Source organism: Cetorhinus maximus, chromosome 10, assembly GCF_964194155.1.
Source record: "Cetorhinus maximus chromosome 10, sCetMax3.hap1.1, whole genome shotgun sequence".
Taxonomy (NCBI): domain Eukaryota; kingdom Metazoa; phylum Chordata; class Chondrichthyes; order Lamniformes; family Cetorhinidae; genus Cetorhinus; species Cetorhinus maximus.
This window is the reverse complement of record NC_135888.1, coordinates 109,222,693-109,243,783: the sequence shown is the minus strand read 5'-3', so window position 1 is coordinate 109,243,783 and position 21,091 is coordinate 109,222,693.

Genomic DNA, 21,091 nt, shown 5'->3' with positions numbered 1-21,091 from the left:
ATGAAGTTATGAAGTTGCAGAGAACTCTGCCGCAGGGGACTCAGATGAGGAATTTAATGGGGTGGCATACAGGAGAAGGCTGTTAGTCACACATACCAAGGAGCTTGCTGCATTGGCAGGCATGCCAGACAGCCTTTAATCACTGTCAAAGAACTTGGAGGAGTCCAGTTCCAATTTGGCACAGAGTATTGTGCAGAGCCTGAAGCCCATCCTTACACTGTGGAAGTGGTGGCCACCTCCATGATGGACACACCTTCAAGGCAGCATCTGGTGGCCAAATTCCATTGCATCACGGGCAGACACCACCCAATATTTGAGTACTGCAGTGGAAGATCAGACAGAGATCATGAGATCCATGCTTGGTGCCATGCAGGCTGAGATTGTGGCCATCAGGGCTGCAGATGTCAGACCTGCAGGCGCTGATAGCACTCCAGCAATCTGTCCTCCAGCAGATTAGTAGAGTTGTGAGGTGCTGCACTGGGGGTGTGGCAATGACTCTTTGGAGCATGATCTTGCTGTCCTCCCTCAGGATGACAGCAGTCATGTTCCCATCAGTGCTACCCCTCCACGGCTTTGCTGTTGCCTCTCAGTCAGCCTGCCTAGGCTGCTGCAGACATGCCAAGATGGTGCAGTCCGAAGTCAGGCCCTTAAAGTCTAGAGCTACTTGAGGTCATCCTGCAGAATCATCTATAGTCTCCGCCACTTAAAATCAGCAGCTTTCCATCAGCCATGTTGCAACCACTGGGGTGGAGCTGTGTAAGAGCATTGCAGGCTAGGATACCTGTAGGACAGCCACAACGGAATGCACATGTACAAATGGTTTGTTTTTGCTTGTATAGTTGGATATGTTGCATGATAAAAATCTTAGGTTTTTGTTGGTGTCTTTAATTTCAGGATTTTGGCTAAGAGGGCATTGTGATAGAACTTTGCAGGTGAATGGGAATGTGGGGGATAGTGGAGCAATGATGGTGAAGGGATACCATCCTAATGAACCTCAAGTCTGAGTAGTCACTCATGGGAAGTTAGTTCAGAGTGAAGCCATCCTGGATGCCATAACCTCTTCCGCTTCCTTCTCTTTCTTCCATGCTGAACTTCCACCCTCCACAGCCTCTGCTCCATTTCCTGGTCAAGCTGCAGACCGAGGGGCACTGCAACTACAGTCTCCATAGCTGTTGCTGCCTTTGTTTGGACAGGTCACCAAATCCTTTGTGCATCATGTGAGAATGGAGTAACACTCCCTGCCAAGTCCAGGAACTCACCACATCACCTCCAAAAGCTCTTCGCAGTAATTCCAGAGACTTTTCAACGATGACCCGGCGGCCAGTTCAAAACGGTGCGGTTGGAGTTGCTGCAAGGACAAGGCTGCAAACACAGATGTAAATGCCAGGTGGAAGGTGAGGTCGGCCGGGCACCCGGTCCCCTGTTTTTCATATGAGTGCCTCGCCATCCTCCTGGAGGAGGTGGCTACCAGGAGGGATACCCTTGTCCCCAGAGATGGGAGGAAGAGGCCACTACACCTCACAAAGAGGGCATGGGAGGAGGTGGCAGCCTGGGTGAGCAGTCACGACGTGGTATGGCGCACCTGGGTGTAGTGCCGGAAGAGGTTTAATGACCTGCTGCGCTCAGGAAGGGTGAGTACTGTGTTGGCATGGATCAGTGTGTTGGCCATCCCCCCCGTGGAGCTCAGGCGTGTTAGAGTCTAAGTGCCAACTGTCAATGACGCTGGAGCTGGCCAAGGGGGTGAGCCCTGGCTGCTTGGACTGAGTGCCGTGTGGCTCGAGGGCCACGACTCAGATGTGCCCTGCAAGGTGTTTCTCAGGTGGGGTTGGCCAGGCTGCAATGGCGCTGCAGGTAGAGAGTGGACTAATTAATGCTCCTCTGTCCTTTCAGGAGAAGACATTCCATAACAATGTTGAGAGGTCACTGACTGGTGGAGGACCCCCACACCTCCTCATCCTCTCCCAGTACGAGCAGGATGCCTTGGAACTCGAGAGGCGCCATGCACCTTGGTCAACCAGCTGCAGAGAGGCTGGGGTGTCAGATGAAGGCAGTGCACTGAGTTGAGAGTTTCGGGTGGTGCAAACTTTCTTTTGTAGTCTCATCATTGATGGGAGCCTCCAGACTGGATTCCCTATTGATCACTGAAAGGCGATGGCACCATGATGCAGATCTCCATTGTCTCACCAGGGTGCCTGACATGCACAGTGACAGTGTGATGACTTTAACTAAGGACATGTCCTTGTTCTCCCTTAGATCTGCCACTAAGCAGCCAATCTCAGGACCTCCAGGAGTTACCCCTGACACCGGAGGACCACCAGGCTCCAGAAGCATCCTGTATCACACCCGCTTTCTGAAGCAGGCACCAGCGCAGATATCAGCAAGCATTTGGTCAATGGCTAGTATCTCGGTGCACATTGGTGAGGGCACTTCACACTCGCTGGATGTGCAGGTGGAGACAGAGAGCGCCCAGGGCTCCAGCAGTCGGAGGACCGCTGGAGACCAGGACGATGCTCAGTCGAAGGCTGATTATGAGCCTCTGGAGTCGTCCATTAGGCAGCAGATGCTGGATGTCCCGTGAGATGTGCAGGAAGATCTGGCAGAGATCCATGAGGGTATGGGTGCCATGGTCTCTGTTTGAGGAGGAGTCCATGCGGAGCATGAGCACTGCATTGACCCTCATGGCCGAGCGCACTGCCCCCTTAATTGAGAGAGTGGTGACTCTCATGGAGAAGCTGCTCTAGGAACAGAATGGAGGATTCCTGGGGTTGTGCTCGGACTTGCAAGCCCTCACAAAGGCACTGACCTCAGGTGGTCAGTGTCAGTGTGGGAGATGGATGAGGCACTCAGTATCCCAGCTAGGTGTCCAACCATCAATGGCGAGCAGGGAGGTCCACAGTGACCTCACATTGGCGCACAAGCTGCTTGTCATCTCTGTGGGCTCCTCTCAGGGCGCTCTGGATGACAGCAGCAGCTCCTCCACCCCTCTGCCAGTGACCGTGGCACCTGATGAGGCTGCAGCAACTGGAGAGATGCCAGTCGTGGCACTGGCTGCTCCATCCCAGGTGGAGCCAGCACATGCTCCACTGCCCAGTGGATGACCACCAAGGCCATCAAGGCCTACAGGACACCAGAGTCAGCAGGCTGTCTCCAATGCCGGTCCCAGTGAGGGGGGAGCACCTAGGCGTAGCACCCATAAACGTATGTTTAAAGCACCATAAGCACAAGAGGGACTGGTCACGGGTGATCTTTGGTTCTCCCATTTTTTTCCTTTTTTTAATGGTGTAACTATCAATACCTGATATTGTTCTGTTCATAATATGGGAGTGCCAACATTATATTACATTTGCTTTTGTGTTATTGGCCTGAGTATACTTCATTTATTTTGTAGGTGCAGGGTTACGTCAGTATGTAATGCTGGACATGCAAGCTGAAACTTTATTGCAAAGGCACTGAGTATCTTGGGGGCAAATGAAAGGGTCATTTGTGACCATCCAGGATGGTGGCAGCAGCCCTGGCATGAGGTGGTAATGCTTATATGGCAGCCTAGCTGAAGGAGCATTGGATCAAGGTGTCCCTGGTGTCCCTGCCTCCCTGGAGGTTACCAAGTTCTGGCTCCACACCCTCAGCGTTCTCCTCACCATGCTGTTCTTCTGACTCACCACTGGATTCATCACCTGTGGCCTGTGGAACTGTGTCAAGATCTTCTTCTTCCAGTGGGTCCACCTGGCCAGTGCCAGATTGTGGAGAGCACAACACACAACCACTATCAGTGACGCCCACTTTGCGGGTATTGTCATGCTCCCCCTGAAAGGTCCAGACATCGGAAGCGCATCTTGAGAAGACCTATGGTTCTCTCCACCTTGTGGAGGCATGACTCTTGTTGTACCACTGCTCTGCCTCTGTTCTTGGGTGGCGGAGAGGTGTCATGAGCCTCCTTTTCAAGGGATAGCCCTTATCGCCCAGCAGCCATCTATCCAGTCGGGCTGGAGCACTGAACAGCCTCGACCCTTGGGAGTGTCTCAGGATGTAAGCGTCATGGGAGATGCCAGGGTACCTTGCACAAACTTGCAAAATCTGCATCCTGTGGTCACACACTATCTGCACGTTCATGGAGTGGAAGCCCTTCCTGTTGACGAAGGCACTGGGCTGACATGCTGGTGCCTTGATGGCCACATGTGCAGTCGATTGTATGGTGGAACATGGTGGAACCCAGCAATCGCTGCAAAGCCTCTGCTCACTCAGCCTGGCTGGCCTCATCTGCATGGAAATGAAGGAGAGTCAATACCCGCCTGAACAGAGCTTCTGTCACCAGCTTGATGCAACTGTGGACAGCTGATGAGGAGACTCCACACAGATCCCCCACTGAGCACTGAAAAGAGCCGAATGCATAGAATTTGTGGGCCACTGTGACCTTCAGAGCCCAGAGCCACTGGCATGTGGTTCCCACCCTCACAGTAGGAGGTGATCTCAGGCCCAATCATCTGACAACTGGATGTCACAGTCTCCCTTGAGAGGTGGAGCCTCCTTCGGCATTGCACCTCAGACATATTGAGGTAGCTGCATTGCCGCCTGTAAACCCTGGCAGCAGGATAGTGGCATCTTCTGCAGCCCCTTCTACCATGGACCACCTGCTGGCCCTACACCCCTTGTGCCTGCGCCTGTCCTCCCACAGGTCCCTCCCCTGGAAGCTGCATTGGGACATGTGGCCTCCTCTCCCTTCTGCCCCTCTCTTCCTCCTCAGATGAGGTGCCACCAGCGGAGACGACAATCCCCATTCCCAGGGTAACAGAAGGCTGTCTGATACCTGGAAGTGTCCATACAGTCCGAATCGTCTGGGGGCCTTGAAGATAACAATGAATTCTGAAATGAAGCCTGGAAATGCTAAGAATGAAGTCCCAAACAGAGATGAAGCTGCCAAGTACCGATAAGCCACCAGCAGCAAACTATCTCCAAAACTCCTCACTACTCACATTTGCAATGTTACTGACCCTTTTATCCCGCCCGTGGATGAGGTTTTGCAAATTGTGGGCTGTCCGCCTGTCCATTTTGCCCATGCGACAAGCGCAAAATTGCACAGGCAATGTTAAATCAGTGCCACTTGGGTGCTTAATGGCCTTAACTGGCCTCTTAATTAATGGCGGGCGTGGCTCTGACACCCGTGCACGTTGCCAACCAAAATATCGCAAGTCATTTTGCGCTCGTTCAGGTCCAGCGCACGCCCGCCCAACGAATGAAAAATTCCACCCATTGTTTTGTGAGGACTTGCATTCAGTTGATCGGTTCAGTCCTAGTTTCAAAAACATGTGTCAAATCTGTTGGAATGTCTGTTTGATGTCACACTAAGGCCAGTTAGGATGCTCCCAGTGCACGCATGACATGCCTGCTCTCGTGCCATTCTAGGCATGGGGTGCCATGCTGGAAGCACTGCGCTAACCACTCTGAGAGCCCCTGGCTTTATATAGCACTGGCTGCAGCCACACAGCACGGCCGAATTTGTGGTTGTAAATGCTTTAAAATCTTCAGTGTATTTTTCATTTCTAAATGTTGCAGTCAAGATGAAAGCTGTTTTTATTTCGCTGAGAAATTGAATCAATAAAAACCGTGAAACTTTGTGAGACAACTGGGGACTGCGAAACAAGATGTGCAAATTTGATTTTGAGTAAGTGTCTAAACCTGAAGAAACTACTGCCTAACAAAAATACACTGCAATCTCAACAGTATAAATAACAATCACAAAGTTTAACAGATGAAATATGAAGTGGGTTCTAGGTACAGCAAAACTATACTCGAAAATAAGTGTGATGATGAAAGGCTGGAAAAGTAATGTCAGTTATTTATGTCAACTAGTAAGACCAAAAAATAGATTGGAGAGTCTGAAAGTGCCTGAACAAAATCGGTATTGATGAACTGATTTCAAAAATAAATTTTGCTGAAGTTTTCTTGTGTTTTATTTAAAAAGTAGTGTAATTTTGAAAAGAATTAATCCACAAAGTGACAGTAGATTGTTCTCTCTGGTTTTTATTACCTGTCTAAGGAGGTCTGAATGTCTTTGACTACAATGCCCTTGGTTGCCTTTGTGCAAGAGTGTATGTCTGTAAATGAGTCTTCAAATGAAATTGCGCTCATGAAAAATAGTTTCTCCAACTTTTTATTGCTTATAGAGGAGTAACCAAAAACCCCAGGAGAGCCTTATATCATTTTCATTACAATGTCAACGTGAACATTGTGCACATGGACAAATTTCAACATGATTTCTATCACTTCATGTTTTGAGACAAGTGAAAAGTTTTTGTAAATAGTTTTATGAAGATACATATAATTTTAATGTTATTTAATGTAACCCAGTGGGTGGCAAATGTACAAGTTTTACTGGGACATCTTTTTTACATGCCATCCAATTTACATTCCATTAGCTTCAAACAAATATGTGAATTAGGAGCAAGAGTAGGCCACTCGGCCGCTCAAGCCTGCTCCACCATTCAATAAGATCATGGCTGATCTGAATGTAATCTCAACCCCACATTCCTGCCTATCCCCGATAATCAATCTAGCTCTGCCTTAAAAATATGCACCCCGCTTCCACTGCCTTTTGAGGAAGAGAGTTCCAAAGACTCACAACCCACTGAGAGGAAAAATTTCTCCCCATCTGTCTTAAATGAGCGACCCCTTATTTTTAAAAAGTGACCTCTAGTTCGAGATTCACCCACAAGAGGAAACTTCCTCTCCACATCCACCCTGTCAAGACCCCTCAGGACCTTAAACATTTCAATTAACTTGCCTCTTACTCTTCTGAATTCCAGTGGATACAAGCCTAAATGTCCAGCCTTTCCCCGTAAGAAAACCCATCATTCCTGGTATTAGTCTAGTAAACTTTCTCTGAGCTGCTTCTAATGTATTTACATATTTCTTTAACTAAGGAGATCAGTACTGTATACAATACTCCAGATGTGGTCTCATCAACGCCCTGCACAACTGAAGCATAACCTCCCAACTTTTGTAATCAATTCCCCTTACAATAACATCCTATTAGCTTTCCTAATTACCTGCTATACCTACATACTAACCTTTTGTGATTAATGCACTAGGACACCCAGATCCCTCTGAATCTCAAGGCTCTGTAATCTCTCACCATTTACATAATAAGCTTATTAGCTTCTTTTATATTCTTCCTGCCAAAATGAACGATTTCACATTTGCCAACATTATACTCCATTTGTCAGATCTTTGCTCATTCACTCAACCTATCTATGTCACTTCGTAGCCTCTTGACATCCTCTTCACAATTTACTTTCCTACTTATCTTTGTGTCAGCAGTAAATTTAGCCACCATTCCTTCAATCCCTTCATCCAAGTCGTTTATATAAATTGTAAAGAGTTGAGGCCCCAGCACTGATCCCTGTGGCAGACCACTCGCCACATCCTGCTAACCAGAAAAAGACCCATTTATGCCAACTCTCTGCTTCCTGTTAGCTAGCCAATCTTCTATCCATGCCAATATGTTATCCACTACACCATGAGCTTTCATTTTCTGCAATAAGATTTGATGTGGCACTTTATTAAATGCCTCCTGGGAATCTAAGTACAGTACATTCACTGGTTCCCCTTTATCTACAGCACATGTGACTCCTTCAAAGAACTCCAATAAATTGGTTAAGTATGATTTCCCTTTTACAAAACCACGTTGACTCTGCCTGATTGCCTTGAATTTTTCTAAGTGACCTGCTATAACATCTTTATTAATAGCTTTTAACATTTTCCCTATGATAGATGTTAAGCTAACTGGCCTATAGTTTCCTGCTTTCTGTCTCCCTCTCTTTTTGAATAAATGAGTTATATTTGCAATTTTTCAATCTAATAGAAACTTCCCTGAATCTAGGGAATTTTGGAAAATTAAAACCAACATATAAACCATCTTCATGAGCCACTTCTTTCAAGACCTTAGGGTGAAGTCCATTCAAACCTGGGGACTTGTCAGCCTGCAGCCCCAACAATTTGCTCAATACCGCTCACTTCCCTGGTGTTTGGAATTTTCCTGAGTTCCTCCCTCCCTCCCATTTCCTGATTTACAGCTATTTCCAGGATTTTGCTTGTGTCCTCTATAGTGAAGGCTGAAACAAAATACCTGTTTAATTCATCCTCCATCTCCCTTCTTTCCGTTATCAATTCCCCAGATGCACTCTCTATAGGACCAATGCTCACTTTGTTAACTCTTTTCTTATTTAAATATCTGTAGAAACTCTTACTACCCGTCTTCATATTACTAGCTAGCTTTCTCTCAGACTCTAATTGTCGCTCCTCATTAATCTTTTTTGTCATTCTTTGCTGCTCTTTATATTCTTTCCAATCTTCTGACCTGCCACCCACCTTTGCGTAATTATATGCTTTTTCTTTAAGTTTGACACTGTCTTTAAAAATTTTAGTTAACTACGAATGGTGGGCCCTCCTCTTGGAATTTTTCCTTTCTCATTGGAATGTATATATTCTGTGTGTTCTGAAATATCCCTTTAACTGAACTTCTATTGACCTATCCCTTAACCTCATTTGCCAGTTCACTTTAGCTAGCTCTGCTTTCATGTCCTCATAATTGCCCTTATTTAAGTATAAAATACTAGTCTTGGAGGCACTCGTTTCTCCCTCAAAATGAATGTAAAATTCAATCATGTTATGATTGCTGCTACCTAGTGGTGCCTTCTCTAGGAGATTATCAATTATCCTATCTCATTGCTCAATACCAGGTCTAGTATAGCCTGCTCTCTGGTTGGCTCCAGAATGTGCTTTTCTAAGAAACTATCCCGAAAACATTCTATGAACTCCTCATCGATGGTACCTTTGCCCATCTGGTTTTTCCAGTCTATATTTGGATTAAAATCCCCCATGATTATTGCTGTACTTTTCTGGCAAGCTCCCATTATCTCTTCTTTTATGCTCTGTCCTGTTGAATAGTTACAATTATGGGGCCTGTACACCACTCCCACAAGTGACTTCTTGCCTTTATCATTCCTCATCTTAACCAAAACCGCTTCTTCATCCTGGTTTCCTGAACTTAGGTCATCCCTCTTTAATGTGCTGATACCGTCATTAATTAACAGAGCCAACCATCCACCTTCTCCTAACTCCCTGTCCTTCCTAAATGTCACGTACCCTTCAATATTCAGTTCCCAATCTATGTCATCCTGTAACCATGTCTCGGTAATGGCTATCAGATCATACTTATTTATTTCTATTTGCGCTATCAGTTCATCTGTTTTGTTTCAAATGCTACGTGTATTTAGATTCAGAGCTTTTAGTTTTGTCCTTTTATTATCTTTGTAGTGTCTAGCCTTAACCACTGGTTTACTCTTGGATTTGTATTCTCTGTCCCTTCCTGTCACAGTCTATTTATCATTTCCCATATTAATACCTGTCTCTCTTGTCTCTATTCTTTTGTTTACCATATCTTCCCAAATTTTATCCCTTGCCCTCACTATTCAGTTTAAAGCTCTCTCTACTTCCCTAGCTAGGTGGCTCACAAGGACACCAGCCCCAGCATGGTTCAGGCATAGCCTGTCCCAATGGTACAGATTCCACTTTCCCCAATACTTTTGTCAGTGCCCCACAAGCCAGAACCCACTTCTCCAAAACAAGTCTTTGAGCCACGGATTAACCTCTCTAATCTTATTTGTCCTATGCCAATTTGCATGTGGCTCAGATAATAATCCAGAAAATATTACCTTTGAGTTCCTGCTTCTTAATTTGGTGCCTAGCTCGTCATACTGACTATGAAGAACCTCCTTCCTCATCCTGCCTATGTCGTTGGTACCTACATGGACCACGAGCACTGAATCTTCCCTTTCCCACTGCAAGTTCCTCTCAATTGTGAATGTAATCAGGCATGTGTAAAGTGGACCACCAACCCAAACCAGTTGGTTTGCTGATGACTAATTAGATCAAAACTACTCTTAGTGCCTTTTAATAAGTTACCTGTCCAATGACATTTAATGATGTGGCAGATTAGTGAAATAAAGGGATAGAGAATTCTCTTTCCAATAACAATAAAAGCTTAGATTTGAAAGTTGACTGTTTTGTTTTAAATTTGTATGTAAATATTCTGAGGAAACTTTTATGACATCAGTTGCTGAGCAAAGTGGAGTTGCCCATTATAGGTGACAGCATGATACATTTTTACATCCATCCACTGCAAAACAACATAATTAACTTTTGTTTCGCTCCCTTATTTTTATGTGACTAATTTTGACATTGCTAGTCATATTTATGGTTTTGGTGCATGTCAAAAGTGAAATGAAGTGGAGTCATTGTGCCTTAGATTCTGGATGATCCAAGCTTATTATCAGAGTGTTCTCATCAAGTGCAAATAGAACGCATAATAATTCATTGCTCGTTCACAAGGTTTGCATAAGGTTTCAAAAATTTTAAATGCATTTTTAAAAAAGATTCTTTCATGGGATGTGAGTTTCGCTGGCTGATGAGAATGTGGTGGTGAGCCACCTTCTTGAATTGCTGCTGTCCATCTGGTGTAGCTACATACACCGTGTTGTAAGATGGCGGGGGGGTGGGGTGGAGTTCCAGGTATTTGACTCAGTGATAGTGAAAGAATAATGGGATAGTTCCAAGTCAGAATGGTGTGTGGCTTGCTTGGAATTGTTCAGGTGATGGTGTTCCCATGCACCTACTGCCCTTGTCCTTCTATGTGATAGAGGCAGTGGGTTTGGAAGGTGCTATCGAAAGAGCCTTGGGCAAGTTGCTGCCATGCATCTTATAGATGGTACACATTGCTGTCATTGTGCTCCAGTGGTGGAGAGAGTGAATGTTGCAGGTGGTGGATGGAGTGCCAATCAAGTGGGCAGCGTTGTCCTGGAGGGCACACTCATACTGCACTCATCCAAGCACTTAGAGAGTATTCCATCACACTCCTGACTTTTGCCTTGTAGATGGCGGACAGGCTTTGGGGAGTCAGGAGTTGAGTTATTCACTGCAGTATTTCCAGCCCCTAACCTGTTCTTATAGCCACATTTGTAGTATTTATATAGCTTAAGCTAAGTTTCTGGTCAACAGTAGCCCCCAGGATGTTGATAGTGATGGATTCAGCAATGGTAATGCACTTGAATGTCCAGGACAGATGGTTAGATTCTCTCTTGTTGGAGGTGGTTGCTGCCTGGCAAATGTTATTTGCCACTTATCAGCCCACATCTGAATATTGCCCAGGTGTTTTTGCATTTGGACATGGACTGCTTCAGTATCTGCGGAGGTGTGAATGGTACAGAACACTTTGTGTAATCATCAGCAAACATCCCCACTCCTGACCTTATGATGGAAGGAGTGTCACTGATGCAGTAGCTGAAGATGGCTGGGCCTGGGACACTACCCTGAGGAATTCCTGTAGCGCTATCCTTGGCGTGGGATGATTGGCTTCCAGCAACCATTTAGGATTTAGTGTTTTTTTCCTAATGTTCTGTTTATGTTTTTAATAATTCCTTTTACGCTAGGCTAAATCACAAAGCATCACTGTTAACCTTGCTCAAATTAAGTCAAAAGTGAATGTTCATGGCATTCTGCATGCAAAGCGGAATAGAATGTACTCAGTAAGCAGAAGTGGGCTTGAGATAACAATTGTTTAAACTAATCAAGAAGGTGATAATGTATGGAAGGTGATGTCATACCTGACCAACCAAGTAGATAATGTTGGAACATGGCCAAATATGGCATGGAAGGGTCTCGGGAAAAAGGATAAAGAAGGAATCTGAAAGACATCGATAGCACTGTTGGAATAGACACAGAAGAAGCAAGGAAAAGAAGCTGAGTAAGTCATTGTCTATGCCACAACACACGGAAGCAAGGACCGAAGATTGTTGTTGATCACCGCCTTTTTAAGTATTGAATTATTACTAAATAAATCTCACTTGTTTCAGTGTATTTGTTGTTCTCCCTGTACTCAGATCATAAATCAGTCTGTAACCAACCTTACAACCACAATGATCTTCCTTTGTGCTGGGTATGACTTCAACCAGAGGAGCATTTTCTCCTTCATTCTCATTGACTTCAATTTTGCTAGGACTCCTAATGCCACACACGGTCAAATCATGCCTTGGTGTCAAAGGCAATCACCATCACCTCACCTCTGGAACTTTTGTCCATGTTTTGGACCTAGGGTGCAATGGCTCAGGAGTCAAATAGTCCTTGCTGAACCCAAACTCAGCATCACTGAGCAGGTTATTGCTGTGTAAGTGCCACTTGTTAGCACTGCCAACGATACACCCCATCACTTTGGTGGTGACTGAGAGCAGGCTGATGGGGCAGTAATTGGCCAGATTGGATTTGTCCTGCTCTTTGTGGACAAGACATACCTTGGTTCCACAATATCAGGTAGATGTCAGTGTTGTAGCTGTACCGGAACAGCTTGGCTAGGGACATGGCTAGTTCTTGAGCATAAGTCTTCAGCACTACATCTGGGATGGTGACAGGGTCCATAACCTTTGCTTTATCCAGTGTTTCCAGCCATTTCTTGCTTCAGCATCACAAGACAGAGGTTATTTTCTGTTTTTGGAGTTGATGTGCTTGCCTCATATCTTTTGCCCCCACGCCTGGCCTGATTCAACTCTCGCAATCTTATCTGACCTCTGCCTGTAATCATTCTCCATGACATGTAGCTCAGGTACATTAGGAAGCGAGGGCCCTAAATTAATGCCATAAAACTACATCTGTGATGTCAGCAGACAGCTTGTTAAACTTTAGTGGGGTGTGCTGAATAGACATTTAGACATCGTCCTTTAGAGGGAAACATTGCTTCCCAGAAAATATATGGGACGTAGCAATAGCCAAAGAGGAATGTTTCTTGGCATTGACTTAAAGTGCTTATATCCATTTTATACATTCACAGGGTGGATAACATAAGAAACCAAATGGGCATCTGCAATATAAACAACCTCATCAGACACAAATTGAATGGTTTGTGGGTGTGTCTAAAGACTGGCTTTCTCAATACTATACTGGATTCCAGAAGTCTGTCAGAATAGTAATAGATTTACAGAATGTGTCTTAGCTTTGAACCATAACAAGTGCAGATAAGGATGCACAAAAATTGCCTTGAATTAAGGATCCACCATGCTGCTTCCTATTCCCTGCTGCCAGTATTGAAAAGAACTCTGACACCAGCCATTACAAGGCACCTCTAATTGGCTTGATTTAATTCATGCAATTATTTGTCTGCTATTTACCTTTAGGGAAACACTTCTTCTCCAGTCCTCTCTTGATTGCTCAGATGAGATTGGGAACTCCGTATATTGTTGGTCATGGATCCATAGCTGTATTAGATCTAGCACGGGATAACATGAGGCGATGGCCGGGATTTTCAGCCCCCACTCGTGGCGTGTTCGGTGGCGAGATCAGGGAATCTTGTGAGAAGGCCCTAGTGGTGTTTCCTGACGATGCAAATCCAAGATGTGATTGTACTCTCTCCCCGTCAATGACAGGCCGTGTTTCCCACCGTCGAAAGTCGGGAGCTTAATTGGAATAAATTTGCATCTAATTATTGTGGCCACACGCTGGAATCATCCCCCCACGTCAAATTTAAATCCCACGTTGGCGTGATTTCACTATGACGTGATTTACAACTGCCTTTAAAAGGTGTGAATCTGGTGACCTCAACTCCGAGGGGAACTTGGAGGCGAGTGCACACAACTTTGCTCAGTGCTTGTGATGATCCCAGCAGCTCTGTGCAACTGGGGGGGAGTGGAGGGCACAGGCAAATCTCTGCAGTGGCTTCTTCACGGCTGGCTTGTGGTGCTGGGGCAAGGGTGACAGCGCAAAGGGGGAAGGCTGAGAAGGAAAAATTGGGACAAGGGCAACAGTGCCGGGGGTGGGGGGCAGGATCATGGCAGCACCGACTGAGGTTTGAGCGCAAACACATGCGAGGGGTAGGGGTGAGAAAATGGCCGGGCGAATGGTTAAACATGTCAAAGGTGAGCTCAATTAACATGCTTAGAGTCAGCCTAGTCAAACAATTGTACCCACTCAAGCAGCACCAATTCCTCACACTGTCAATGCTTGCTTCTCTACTGTTAACCCCTCGCGGGCACACTTCAAACTTGAATGGGTGCTATGGTGCTGCAGAACCGTTGGGCGACTGGGCAAGCCTGAGGATCCTGTTGGGAAAGGTGGACATCGAACGCTGATGGAGGGGTGGGCTCCTAGTCCCTAGCATTATGTTTCAGCTGACATTGAAAAGTCACCCTCGTGGTACAAGCAAACCGCGAAGACTTGGAGTCCAGGTTAGGAAAATGCCTGTGCCTGAGGTGGGAGTTCAGGATGCAGTCAATTTGCTGAAGCTGCCACCACTATGGTGTGGGGTGATGCTGTGTGTGGGCATGATGAGCCATTATGTGCACTAAACACTGGGTATCCATGTGGTGGCCTGGACTCTCCGTCATTCGTTAAGGGGCCTTGAGAGGCAGCAGCAGACGATGACTTGACTAAGAGTGGTCCTTAGGAGATTATTGCTGACTGTTGCATCTCTTTTTTTGATACTGCAGTGAGGAGACCATCAGGGAATTTGAGTTTGGTGATTTTTCTGTCTGCCTGATTGCTTATAGGCAGGAGAGAAGAAGGAGAAGAATGTGATGGAGGCTTGCCAAAGGGAGGAGCAGAACCCTGAAGACCAAGGGACGACATGGCTTCCTCCGCACACAGAGGATGAACCCCACAGAGTCGTTGTTAATAGGCACATCACTAGACCCAGGGCCTGCAGACGGTGCATGTGCTACCTGCAGATGAGTGCGAACCAGTGTCGCCAACACCTGTACATGTCAAGGGAACTGGTCATACGCATAAGCCACCTTCTGTAGGATTTGGCATCAGGGGACTTGGAGGATATCCATTGCCAACGGCAGTTAAAGTTGCCACTATGCTCAATTTCTATGCCAGGGCATTAGGAGATTATTTGATTGGAAACAATGTGCAAGGGTATGGGGAAAAGGCAGGACAATGGTACTAGGTCATAATGCTCATTTGGAGAGCTGGTGCAGATACAATGGGCTGAATGGCCTCCTTCTGTGCCGTTAAAATGCTGTGATTCTGTGGCTTCTTCCAGGGCTCCACTGGGGACCTTTGCGGAATCTCGCAAACATTCACCCACTAATGTTACCAGGAGGTTATGAACGCCCTTTTTGCAAAGGCACACATCTTTGTCAATCTCAACAGAGACTCAAGCCTGGGAGCAAGAGTGCTGGGATTTGCACAGACTTCCAGATTCCCACAGTACAGGGTGCCATCAACCGCACCCATGTGCCTCTTAAATCTCCCTGGCAACAAGCAGTCTGATATGTGAACTGCAAAGGCTTCCACTCTCTCAATGTTCAGCTGGTCTGCAACCATAACAAATGGGTCATGCAGGTATGTGAAAGATACCCCGGAAGCGTCCGCAACTCGTACATCCTCAATGGGTCTCAGATCCCTGACATCTTCCAGGTATCACACAGAACGCAGGGTTGGCTCCTCGGGGACAAGGGCTACCCACAAAGGACGTGGCTGATGATGCCTGTGCGAGCGGCCTCAGGATCCTGGTGAGAGAAGGTACAACGAGGCTCATGCTGCAACCCAAGTTCGGTTGAGCACACTATTGGCATCCTGAAATTGAGGTTCCGGTGCCCGGACAGATCTGGTGGAGCACTGCAGTACACTCCCAGAGGGTGTTACACATCACAGTGGCTTGCTGCATGCTGCATAACCTGGCAAAGCAAAGGGAGGAGGACCTAGATGATGAGGAGATGCAAGAGCTGCACGTCTCCTCTGATGAGGAGGAAGTCAAAGGATATGAGGGTGATGAGGTCCTAGAAGGCGAGGGTATAGGCGATGAGGCTATTGCACTGGCCAGACGAGGCAGGCGTAGTCGTGAATCTCTCATTGCTACAAGATTCCAGGTGGATGATGATGAGATGCAGTGAGGACACTCCTGAGATCTTCACATTGCACCTGAGTACGTCAGACACCTGTCTGGCTGAGGGCAACACACATACGCTCTGTGAAGAGGCTCATTTCATTGAGATGCTGCTGAAAAACAGCAGCCACATGGGCTTTAAGACAACTTGATCTTTTGACAGGCTTCATCACCTGTTCCCTTCAGCACCACACTTTCACCTGCCAGAAATGGTGACGAGATGGGGGCGGGGGGGCAGCCCCACCCCTAAGGTGCTGAGAACACAAAGAGAAAAGTACGGAACAGAGTGACGCTTTGGCCTAAAATTCTTGCAGCAAACACAAGCCACATGGAGGTGCACACATCACTAATCTGGAGAGTGACTTTGAAGCCTGACAATCATTGTGCTCATGTTACGCTCTGCACGGGGGAGATGACCTGGACTGTGACAGTGGTCTTTGTTTTGTGCAGGAAACAAGGTTTCACATCTGATTGGCAGGAACATTGCTCAACATAACAAGGCGCCATAAATAAGAAGACATTCTTGGGAGTGTATTTACAATGGCCAACGTTAAATACAAGTGATTAACACCCGTGCCCACATTGTGCAACTAGATCTTCTTGACCTTCCTGAACCTGCCGCTACATATTCCCCCAACATCCACAGCAGAGGTGGAGGTGGCCTTCAGCCTAGGCCTTGTTGTCTGTGATGACCTTGGCTGTCGTCCTCTGGAGGGCTGAGACCTGGAGGGCCCCAGCCTGCTTTCCAGGTCCTGCTATGTGGCAGTGGCACCCCCCTTGGCCTGTGGAGCTGGAGCTGCTGGGGTCACAAGAAGAAGGAATTCAGATGGGCTGCACAATTCCGGAGTCACCTGGGTGGATGGCCCCAGAGAGTGGACCTGGTGATCCTCCTCCCTTTGGGTGCCCGAGGGTCCCTGGCTAATTCCTCGAGAGGAAGGAGCAGCTGAAGTGAGTTCGAGGTGCCCCACCCCTTTCTCACATTGGCGCGGATAGATGCCAGCAAGTGTCTCAGCAATGGAGTGCAGCTACTGCAGCAGTGCAAGACCAATGTCCTGCACCAAGGTCTCCATGGTGGTCGTCATCCTATCAGTGTTGACCTCGGTGCATTGCCATGCCGGCATTATCACCTCAGACTGAAGGCAGACGGATTCCTCCACCATGTCTTGCATTCTGAGGAATGCAGCAGACATCCTTTCCTGATGTTCCTGAGCTTGCCTTTGCAGCTTCAGCAACTGAGGTATGACCGAGTCCAGAGGCTCATCATTTGACTTGGACGCAGCAGATTTCTGGGCTCCAGCAGTCCCCCAAGTGCCGGAAATGTGTGAAATCCCAGCCTCCGCCTGCTGTGGATCAGACAGTGCAATGTTCTCACAAGATTGTGACCCTGAGGCGCCTACTCTAGAACTAGGTCTCACTGAGGTGTGTGTCTGTGCTGGTGGAGGGTGTGGTCCATGCTGTCCTCGGGGCTTGAGTCAAGGACCTTGTTCGTAGACCCCCTTGGCTGCTTCCCAGGTGTGCCTGTGAAAGCAAGGAGAGGTAATTAGTGCATGGCAGGGGACCGTGGAACAGGGGAGCTCACGCACATCATGGTTGTCTGGTGGATTTTGCAATGCTGGATCCTCACTTGGTTCAGCATCACTGACCTCACCATCAGCACAGGAAAGGTCTAGGTCATCGTCAGCCAGCGGGATGGCTCTGTTTTCAAAGTGTATGTGGATCTTGATGTCGGGCATTCCTCTACCTGCCTGCAACCTCTCCCTTTTGTGGTACCAGCTTGTCCTGCATGAATACAGTTGGAGAGGGTGTAAGTGGGACACCTGCCAGGCCAGATGAGAAGGATGCCTGGCATGTGTGGGTGTTGACTGGTGCCATGGATGGGATGAGGACAGATGATGGCAGATGAAGGTGTATATGAGTGATGCCCCTTGAACTGGCAGTGAGTGAGATCCCTGTGGATGTGTGATGGGTATGTGAGTGTGTGAGTTGAGAGTGATGATAGAGGAGATCATTCATCCTCTTTTGGCACTGGATGGCTGTCCTTTTTGCAGGGCATAGGTGCTTGACCACCGCTGCCACCACATCCCATGTTGGATCAGTAACCTTGCTTGCTGGTCTTCGCCCAGAGCAGGGGTAGAGGAATTCGCTGTGGGCATCCGCTATGCCCAGTAGGCGCTCGAGGGAGGCGTCTCTAAATTTGGGGGCAGCATGTTTCCTCCCTTTGGCAGCCATGGCTTTCCAGCAGCTTCCTATCCCTTAGAGAGAGCTAGCTCTGTGCAGGAGTGCCCTTTAAAGATGGCGCCCGAATTACTGAAAGCCTGAGGTGATGGCGGGACGGGTGAATCAGAGGCTGCCCCCACCAATGATCCAACACGAAACCTGTGCGTTTTTTAAACAAAGCGCCGCACGGTATGACGAGAAAAGCTGCCATTGTTGATGCGTCAAACGTCACTTTCCTGGCCAATATTGGACTTTGCCCATTTCTGGGACAATTCTGCCCAATGTCAATTGGCTGTAATAAATGCTTTATGAGTGTCATAACTGTCATTATTTTTAGCTGTAGGGCATATAACTTAATTGTATGCACTAAAAGAAGTTAAATTCTAAACTTTGTACAATCACCAAATACATCAATAATTTGCATTGCTGTGTTTTTTTTTTAGTTTATTTTCATTTATTTTCTGTTTGTTGTGTTAGGAATGGGGAAATGTAGCAAAGGTGCAATGACTCTGCATTTTTGAAGTTAGTGGTCTGTACCAGTTCATTCCAACCCAGCCCTTTTGCTTATTAAACAGCCTCCCTGACAACCTCTGGCATTGCTAACAAAGCATTTCAATGTAATTGTTGTACACACATTGCATTGGACAGGATATCTTCTTATTTTTCAAGGGCTGACTTCCAACAGGAAATTCCTGAGATTTTGATTCAATTTGCATCATGCAGAATTTAGGAAGCTGTGAGGATGGGAGGATGTGGTGTGGAGGAAGTACTGCTTTTATATCTAGCCCCTTAACACCAACATTGATATTTCTTCCTCCTCATGCTTGAAAGTAGAATATCAGACCAAATCATTTAGCCACATGTAAATGACAGTTGACAGATGTGGCCTAGGGATCGCCAGGAGAGGGATATTGGTGACCCTGGGCAACATTGGAAAATCTACTAATGTTCCCTTGACTGAAAAGGGTCCCCAATTACTTAGTGGATAAAGAGCTTGCTAAACAAAAAAATAATTCAGAAATAAAACAGAAAGTGCTGGAAAAGCTCAGCAGGTCTGGCAGCATCTGTGGGGAGAGAAACAGAGTTAACATTTTTAGTCCAATATGACTCTTCATGAAAACAAGATACAGACTGTCACTGACAAAAGAAAAATCAAAATGGAGGACAGAGTTCATGGTCTTAAGTTGTTTAACCCAATGTTGAGTCCAGAAATGTGAGCGTAAGCACAAGGTGGTGAATTAAAATGGCAAGCAAGCAGAAGCTCGGGGTCATGCTTGTGGACTAAGAGCGGGGGTTTTCCCCAAAGCGGTCACCCAGTCTGTGTTTGGTATCCATCTTGCTCTCATGTCCACATTTCTGACCTTGACCTGCTGCAATGTTTCAGTCAAACTGAATGCAAGCTTGAGGAACAGCATTTCACCTTCCAATTAGGCACTTCTGGACTGAGAGTGCCGGAGGTGCTCAGCCCCACAAGGAGAGGTTGGCGCCACTGATGCAGGAGGGTGACCATGGGGGCACCTCAAGATGGACACACCCTCTGAAGACTTCAAAAAGTTAAATGAATTGTGGCCACTGCAGCTAGGCTATCATTGTGGAGAGGGTGGCCTGCGGCCACAGCTGCAGCCCTCTGGCATCCGCGGCACCCATTTGGGGGTGGTGTTTGGTGGGGGGAGGGGTGTGAATTAAAGGAAGCCTCACTTGCCCCCGGCTTTTCACTAGGAAACCGCTTCAAGACAGATGCTGGGCTTTGGCCTCTGTGGGGGATGCATCCACCACCCTGGCAGCATCACCAATTTTCTCCTAAATGGACATCTAATCGATTAAAACTAGCTACCCATCACTGCTGGATGGGCAGTTGATGCCCTTACCACCCAGCCTCTGGCAAGATTGCTGGGAGGGGGAGTTCATCAAGTAGAAGGCCTGAGGTAGACATTTCAAAAATTTCCTTTCCGCCCACCCCCAAAGCTGCCTTCACATGGCTTATAAGATTCCGCCCAATATCTGCTGTGGTACATTTTCTTCCATTAAATACACCATATAAATGCCAGACCTGCTGAGTTTTTCCAGGTAATTCTGTTTTTGTTTTCCATATAAATGCAAGTCATTATGGTTGAATTAAGAGGAATTTTGGACTGATGGACAATGAGTAATCTTTACTCCACTGATTAAAAAGGAATTATCATGGAATAAGTAACCCTTACCCTGCTGAATAGCCAAGAAGTCTGTACAGCTATAATGAGGAAAATTCCTAATTCTGCTGAATAAAATGGTTAGACAGTAATAAGGTGCCAAATGCTTTAATCCTTACCCTATTGAATATGCTGTGTACATTTAAAGAACAATGCAATGAGACCTTTGAACAATACCCAGGGGCTTTGTAGCATTGTTTGGCGAGAACTGTGAATAACATCTAAGTCAAGGCCTTTGTCTGTCACTACCAGACATTCAACATTGCTGTTGAGAGAATTGCACAGCATAACCACTACTTAATGATTAAGGTAAAAGCAAAAAACTGCGGATGCTGGAAATCCAAAACAAAAATAAAAATACCTGGAAAAACTCAGCAGGTCTGGCAGCATCTGCGGAGAGGAACACAGTTAACGTTTCGAGTCCATATGACTCTTCAACAGAACTAAATAAAAATAGAATAGAGGTGAAATATAAGCTGATTTAAGGGGAGGGTGGTGGGTGGGACAGGTAGAGCTGGATAGAGGGCCAGTGATAGGTGGAGATAGCCAAAAGATGTCATAGACAAAAGAACAAAGAGGCGTTGAAGGAGGTGATATTATCTAAGGAATGTGCTAATTAAGGGTAGAAAGCAGGACAAGCAAGGTACAGATAGCCCTAGTGGGGGTGGGGTGGGGTGAAGGGAAGGGATCGAAATAGGCTAAAAGGTAGATATAAAACAATGGATGGAAATACATTTAAAAATAATGGAAAAGGGTG